Raw genomic sequence first — 8,999 nt, forward strand, 5'->3', positions numbered from 1 at the left:
GTTTCAGAGGCTAGAAGGCTTACTTCCTCCCAGAGTTGGTACCTTTCAGCTAGCCAGCAATTTTGGGGGTTTCTTGGGTTTTCCATCATGTGGCAATGCACATGGTGGTGTCTTCTCCTTCCTCTTCTAGATTCCACTGACTTCCAGCATCTGGCTGCTTTCCATGGCTTCTCTTTCTGTGACCAACTTTCTTTGCATATAAGGACTTCAGCCATATTGGGTTAAGGCCCTCCCTTATTCAGCAACGGGCAACTTAGCTAACAACATCTTCAAAAGTCCTATTTACAAATGGATTTGCACCCACAGAATCAGGGGTGGGGACCTGAACATGCCTTTTGCGGGGGGCGTGATTCAATCCCCAATAACGACATAGTAAGGGATATCTGAGCCAGAGCTTAAAGGATGGATAAAGCGAGGGAGGTATTCCAGGGAGAGGGAGAGTACAACCTGTATAAAAACAGGTATCAGTAAAAGTACATGATGTGTTCAAACAAAAGGCAAATAGATTGGTATGCCTTGAGTCAGAGTTTAAGGAATGGGGCAGGGGACAGTGGCAAAGAGTTACCACCACTCTTACCCTTTATTAAAACTCCCATTGTCCACTGCATTATCCTTTTATAACCCTTCTTACTTTGAACTTCCTGTCCAATTTCTGTTTTCAATATTCATCTTTCCTATTGGGGAATCAATAGATACTATCTAAAATTAACAAATCAAGAACTATATATAAGAATATCATTTTTAGTTGTAAGGGCAACAAGCAGAAAAATTAAACAGAGTGTTAATGTGGCTGTCTCTGGAGAGTGGGACTAGGTTATGGGGTGGGGAAGTTTGAGAGGAGACACTGACTTAGTTTCTTTTTTCTTCTGTATGGTTCAATTATGTTTTCATGCGAATAAGTTGTGATTTTTAATTGAAATTTTATTGAGATGCAGTCTAGTGCACATTCTTAAGTATACAGTGCAACAAATTTATATACATGTTAACACCTATATAACCCCATTCATATGAAGATATAAAATACTTCCAGCATTCTAGAAGATTCTCTCATGACCCATCCCAGGGACTATAGCCCTGACTGAAATAATTACTCTTTTGACTTCTATCATTTACTTTTGCTCGTTTTTCACTTCATTTATATAGAAATATATAGTGTTTATTTTTTTAACATTTTTAATTTTTTTTCTGTTTTTATTAGAGAAGTTACAGGTTTACAGAGAAATCATGCATAAAATATGTAAAATACTGAGTTCTCATATACCACCCTATTTTTAATTCCTTGCATTAGTATGGTAGATTTGTTATAATTCAAGAACATTTTTATAATTGTAACATTAACTATAGTCCATCATTAAAAAACTTTTTTGAGGTATAATATAATAAAGTGCATTGATCTTGTTTTTTAAATTTTATTTTGAAATAAATTCAAACTTACAGGAACAGTTGCAAAAACAATACAAACCCCATACTCAGAACTCCAGCATACCCCGACGCCCCTCTCCCGATACCCCGATCCACCAACTTTAACATCCTGTCACACCACCATTTCTTTTTTTCCCTCCCTCCCTATCTATCATCCACCATCTATTGCTCTGTCTTCTGAACATATGAGAGCAGGCTGCACACATCCTTGAACAAACAATATAATTCACAAACACATTTCCCATGAACAAGAACATTCTTTTAAAAGTGCATTAGAGGCGGGGCAAGATGGCAGACTGGTGAGCTGTATGTTTTAGTTACTCCTCCAGGAAAGTAGGTAAAAAGCCAGGAACTGCGTGGACTGGACACCACAGAGCAATCTGTCTTTGGGCATACTTCATACAACACTCATGAAAACGTGGAACTGCTGAGATCAGCGAAATCTGTAAGTTTTTGCGGCCAGGGGACCCGCGCCCCTCCCTGCCAGGCTCAGTCCCGGGGGAGGAGGGGCTGTCAGCTCCAGGAAGGAGAAGGGAGAATTGCAGTGGCTGCTCTTACCGGAAACTCATTCTACTGATTCAAACTCCAACCATAGATAGACTGAGGCCAGACACCAGAGACTCTGAGAGCAGCCAGCCCAGCAGAGAGGAGACAGGCATAGAAAAAAAACAACACGAAAAACTCCAAAATAAAAGCAGAGGATTTTTGGAGTTCTGGTGAACACAGAAAGGGGAAGGGCGGAGATCAGGCCTTGAGGCGCATATGCAAATCCCGAAGCAAGGCTGATCTCTCTGCCCTGGGCACTTTTCCTTAATGGCCCTGGTTGCTTTGTCTATTAGCATTTCAATAACCCATTAGATCTCTGAGGAGGGCCGTTTTTTTTTTTTTTTTTTTTTTTTTTTTTTTTTTTTTTTAAATCCTTTTTGCTTTTTCTAAAACAATTACTCTAAGAAGCTCAATACAGAAAGCTTCAAAGAATTGAAATTTGGGCACGTCAAGTCAAGAGCAGAACTAAGAGAGCTCTGAGACAAAAGGCAATAATCCAGTGGCTGAGAAAATTCACTAAACAACACAACTTCCCAAGAAAAGGGGGGTGTCCGCTCACAGCCACCATCCTGGTGGACAGGAAACACTCCTGCCCATCGCCAGCCCCATAGCCCAGAGCTGCCCCAGACAACCCAGTGTGACGGAAGTGCTTCAAATAACAGGCACACACCACAAAACTGGGCGTGGACATTAGCCTTCCCTGCAACCTCAGCTGAATGTCCCAGAGCTGGGAAGGGGGAGCAGTGTGAATTAACAGAGCCCCATTCAGCCATCATTTGAGCAGACTGGGAGCCTCCCAACACAGCCCAGCAGCCCAGAACTGCCCTGGGGGGACGGCACTCACCTGCGACATAGCACATTCATCCCTCAACAGAGGACCCAGGGTGCACAGCCTGGAAGAGGGGCCCACTTGCAAGTCTCAGGAGCCATACGCCAATACCAAAGACTTGTGGGTCAGTGGCAGAGACAAACTGTGGCAGGACTGAACTGAAGGATTAGACTATTGCAGTAGCTTTAAAACTCTAGGATCATCAGGGAGATTTGATTGTTAGGGCCACCCCCCCTCCCCGACTGCCCAGAAACACGCCCCACATACAGGGCAGGCAACACCAACTACACACGCAAGCTTGGGACACCAATTGGGCCCCACAAGACTCACTCCCCCACTCACCAAAAAGGCTAAGCAGGGGAGATCTGGCTTGTGGAGAACAGGTGGCTCGTGGACGCCACCTGCTGGTTAGTTAGAGAAAGTGTACTCCACGAAGCTGTAGATCTGATAAATTAGAGATAAGGACTTCAACTGGTCTACAAACCCTAAAAGAACCCTATCAAGGTCAGCAAATGCCACGAGGCCAAAAACAACAGAAAATTATAAAGCATATGAAAAAACCAGACGATATGGATAACCCAAGCCCAAGCACCCAAATCAAAAGACCAGAAGAGACACACCTAGAGCAGCTACTCAAAGAACTAAAGATGAACAATGAGACCCTAGTACGGGATATGAAGGAAATCAAGAAGACCCTAGAAGAGCATAAAGAAGACATTGCAAGACTAAATAAAAAAATGGATGATCTTATGGAAATTAAAGAAACTGTTGACCAAATTAAAAAGATTCTGGACACTCATAGTACAAGACTAGAGGAAGTTGAACAACGAATCAGTGACCTGGAAGATGACAGAATGGAAAATGAAAACATAAAAGAAAGAATGGGGAAAAAAATTGAAAAACTCGAAATGGACCTCAGGGATATGATAGATAATATGAAACGTCCGAATATAAGACTCATTGGTGTCCCAGAAGGGGAAGAAAAGGGTAAAGGTCTAGGAAGAGTATTCAAAGAAATTGTTGGGGAAAACTTCCCAAATCTTCTAAACAACATAAATACACAAATCATAAATGCTCAGCGAACTCCAAATAGAATAAATCCAAAAAACCCACTCCGAGACATATACTGATCACACTGTCAAACATAGAAGAGAAGGAGCAAGTTCTGAAAGCAGCAAGAGAAAAGCAATTCACCACATACAAAGGAAACAGCATAAGACTAAGTAGTGACTATTCAGCAGCCACCATGGAGGCGAGAAGGCAGTGGCACGACATATTTAAAATTCTGAGTGAGAGGAATTTCCAGCCAAGAATACTTTATCCAGCAAAGCTCTCCTTCAAATTTGAGGGAGAGCTTAAATTTTTCACAGACAAAGAAATGCTGAGAGAATTTGCTAACAAGAGACCTGCCCTACTGGAGATACTAAAGGGAGCCCTACAGACAGAGAAACAAAGACAGGACAGAGAGACTTGGAGAAAGGTTCAGTACTAAGAGATTCGGTATGGGTACAATAAAGGATATTAATAGAGAGAGGGAAAAATATGGCAAACATAATCCAAAGGATAAGATGGCCGATTCAAGAAATGCCTTCACGGTTTTAACGTTGAATGTAAATGGATTTAAACTCCCCAATTAAAAGATATAGATTCGCAGAATGGATCAAAAAAATGAACCATCAATATGTTGCATACAAGAGACTCATCTTAGACACAGGGACACAAAGAAACTGAAAGTGAAAGGATGGAAAAAATATTTCATGCAAGCTACAGCCAAAGAAAGCAGGTGTAGCAATATTAATCTCAGATAAAATAGACTTCAAATGCAGGGATGTTTTGAGAGACAAAGAAGGCCACTACATACTAATAAAAGGGGCAATTCAGCAAGAAGAAATAACAATCGTAAATGTCTATGCACCCAATCAAGGTGCCACAAAATACATGAGAGAAACATTGGCAAAACTAAAGGAAGCAATTGATGTTTCCACAATAATTGTGGGAGACTTCAACACATCACTCTCTCCTATAGATAGATCAACCAGACAGAAGACCAATAAGGAAATTGAAAACCTAAACAATCTGATAAATGAATTAGATTTAACAGACATCTACAGGACATTACATCCCAAATCAACAGGATACACATACTTTTCTAGTGCTCACGGAACTTTCTCCAGAATAGATCATATGCTGGGACATAAAACAAGCCTCAATAAATTTAAAAAGATTGAAATTATTCAAAGCACATTCTCTGACCACAATGGAATACAATTAGAAGTCAATAACCATCAGAGACTTAGAAAATTCACAAATACCTGGAGGTTAAACAACACACTCCTAAACAATCAGTGGGTTAAAGAAGAAATAGCAAGAGAAATTGCTAAATATATAGAGACGAATGAAAATGAGAACACAACATACCAAAACCTATGGGATGCAGCAAAAGCAGTGCTAAGGGGAAAATTTATAGCACTAAACGCATATATTAAAAAGGAAGAAAGAGCCAAAATCAAAGAACTAATGGATCAACTGAAGAAGCTAGAAAATGAACAGCAAACCAATCCTAAACCAAGTACAAGAAAAGAAATAACAAGGATTAAAGCAGAAATAAATGACATAGAGAACAAAAAACAATAGAAAGGATAAATATCACCAAAAGTTGGTTCTTTGAGAAGATCAACAAGATTGACAAGCCCCTAGCTAGACTGACAAAATCAAAAAGAGAGAAGTCCCATATAAACAAAATAATGAATGAAAAAGGTGACATAACTGCAGATCCTGAAGAAATTAAAAAAATTATAAGAGGATATTATGAACAACTGTATGGCAACAAACTGGATAATGTAGAAGAAATGGACAATTTCCTGGAAACATATGAACAACCTAGACTGACCAGAGAAGAAATAGAAGACCTCAACCAACCCATCACAAGCAAAGAGATCCAATCAGTCATCAAAAATCTTCCCACAAATAAATGCCCAGGGCCAGATGGCTTCACAGGGGAATTCTACCAAACTTTCCAGAAAGAACTGACACCAATCTTACTCAAACTCTTTCAAAACATTGAAAAAAATGGAACACTACCTAATTCATTTTATGAAGCTAACATCAATCTAATACCAAAACCAGGCAAAGATGCTACAAAAAAGGAAAACTACCGGCCAATCTCCCTAATGAATATAGATGCAAAAATCCTCAACAAAATACTTGCAAATCGAATCCAAAGACACATTAAAAAAATCATACACCATGACCAAGTGGGGTTCATTCCAGGCATGCAAGGATGGTTCAACATAAGAAAAACAATCAATGTATTACAACACATTAAAAACTCGAAAGGGAAAAATCAATTGATCATCTCAATAGATGCTGAAAAAGCATTTGACAAAATCCAACATCCGTTTTTGATAAAAACACTTCAAAAGGTAGGAATTGAAGGAAACTTCCTCAACATGATAAAGAGCATATATGAAAAACCCACAGCCAGCATAGTACTCAATGGTGAGAGACTGAAAGCCTTCCCTCTAAGATCAGGAACAAGACAAGGATGCCCGCTGTCACCACTGTTATTCAACATTGTGCTGGAAGTGCTAGCCAGGGCAATCCGGCAAGACAAAGAAATAAAAGGCATCCAAATTGGAAAAGAAGAAGTAAAACTGTCATTGTTTGCAGATGATATGATCTTATATCTAGAAAACCCTGAGAAATCAACGATACACCTACTAGAGCTAATAAACAAATTTAGCAAAGTAGCGGGATACAAGATTAATGCACATAAGTCAGTAATGTTTCTATATGCTAGAAATGAACAAACTGAAGAGACACTCAAGAAAAAGATACCATTTTCAATAGCAACTAAAAAAATCAAGTACCTAGGAATAAACTTAACCAAAGATGTAAAAGACCTATACAAAGAAAACTACATAACTCTACTAAAAGAAATAGAAGGGGACCTTAAAAGATGGAAAATATTCCATGTTCATGGATAGGAAGGCTAAATGTCATTAAGATGTCAATTCTACCCAAACTCATCTACAGATTCAATGCAATCCCAATCAAAATTCCAACAACCTACTTTGCAGACTTGGAAAAGCTAGTTATCAAATTTATTTGGAAAGGGAAGATGCCTCGAATTGCTAAAGACACTTTAAAAAAGAAAAACGAAGTGGGAGGACTTACACTCCCTGACTTTGAAGCTTATTATAAAGCCACAGTTGCCAAAACAGCATGGTACTGGCACAAAGATAGACATATAGATCAATGGAATCGAATTGAGAATTCAGAGATAGACCCTCAGATCTATGGCCGACTGATCTTTGATAAGGCCCCCAAAGTCACCGAACTGAGCCATAATGGTCTTTTCAACAAATGGGGCTGGGAGAGTTGGATATCCATATCCAAAAGAATGAAAGAGGACCCCTACCTCACCCCCTACACAAAAATTAACTCAAAATGGACCAAAGATCTCAATATAAAAGAAAGTACCATTAAACTCCTAGAAGATAATGTAGGAAAACATCTTCAAGACCTTGTATTAGGAGGCCACTTCCTAGACTTTACACCCAAAGCACAAGCAACAAAAGAGAAAATAGATAAATGGGAACTCCTCAAGCTTAGAAGTTTCTGCACCTCAAAGGAATTTCTCAAAAGGTAAAGAGGCAACCAACTCAATGGGAAAAAATTTTTGGAAACCATGTATCTGACAAAAGACTGATATCTTGCATATATAAAGAAATCCTACAACTCAATGACAATAGTACAGACAGCCCAATTATAAAATGGGCAAAAGATATGAAAAGACAGTTCTCTGAAGAGGAAATACAAATGGCCAAGAAACACATGAAAAAATGTTCAGCTTCACTAGCTATTAGAGAGATGCAAATTAAGACCACAATGAGATACCATCTAACACCGGTTAGAATGGCTGCCATTAAACAAACAGGAAACTACAAATGCTGGAGGGGATGTGGAGAAATTGGAACTCTTATTCATTGTTGGTGGGACTGTATAATGGTTCAGCCACTCTGGAAGTCAGTCTGGCAGTTCCTTAGAAAACTAGAGATAGAGCTACCATTCGATCCAGCGATTGCACTTCTCGGTATATACCCGGAAGATCGGAAAGCAGTGACACGAACAGATATCTGCACGCCAATGTTCATAGCAGCATTATTCACAATTGCCAAGAGATGGAAACAACCCAAATGTCCATCAACAGATGAGTGGATAAATAAAATGTGGTATATACACACGATGGAATACTACGCGGCAGTAAGAAGGAACGATCTGGTGAAACATATGACAACATGGATGAACCTTGAAGACATAATGCTGAGCGAAATAAGCCAGGCACAAAAAGAGAAATATTATATGCTACCACTAATGTGAACTTTGAAAAATGTAAAACAAATGGTTTATAATGTAGAATGTAGGGGAACTAGCAGTAGAGAGCAATTAAGGAAGGGGGAACAATAATCCAAGAAGAACAGATAAGCTATTTAACGTTCTGGGGATGCCAGAAATGACTATGGTCTGTTAATTTCTGATGGATGTAGTAGGAACAAGTTCACTGAAATGTTGCTATAGTATGTAACTTTCTTGGGGTAAAGTAGGAACATGTTGGAAGTTAAGCAGTTATCTTAGGTTAGTTGTCTTTTTCTTACTCCCTTGCTATGGTCTCTTTGAAATGTTCTTTTATTGTATGTTTGTTTTCTTTTTAACTTTTTTTTTCATACAGTTGATTTGAAAAAAGAAGGGAAAGTTAAAAAAAAAAAAAAAAGAAAAAAGACAAACAAGGAAAAAAAAAAAAACAAAAAAAAAAACGATGTAGTGCCCCCTTGAGGAGCCTGTGGAGAATGCAGGGGTATTCGCCTACCCCACCTCCATGGTTGCTAACATGACCACAGACATAGGGGACTGGTGGTTTGATGGGTTGAGCCCTCTACCATAAGTTTTACCCTTGGGAAGACGGTTGCGGCAAAGGAGAGGCTAGGCCTCCCTGTATTTGTGCCTAAGAGTCTCCTCCTGAATGCCTCTTTGTTGCTCAGATGTGGCCCTCTCTCTCTGGCTAAGCCAACTTGAAAGGTGAAATCACTGCCCTCCCCCCTACGTGGGATCAGACACCCAGGGAAGTGAATCTCCCTGGCAACGTGGAATATGACTCCCGGGGAGGAATGTAGACCCGGCATCGTGGGATGGAGAACATCTT

The sequence above is a fragment of the Choloepus didactylus genome, chromosome 18 (genome assembly GCF_015220235.1).
Source record: "Choloepus didactylus isolate mChoDid1 chromosome 18, mChoDid1.pri, whole genome shotgun sequence".
In the NCBI taxonomy this organism is placed as follows: Eukaryota; Metazoa; Chordata; class Mammalia; order Pilosa; family Megalonychidae; genus Choloepus; species Choloepus didactylus.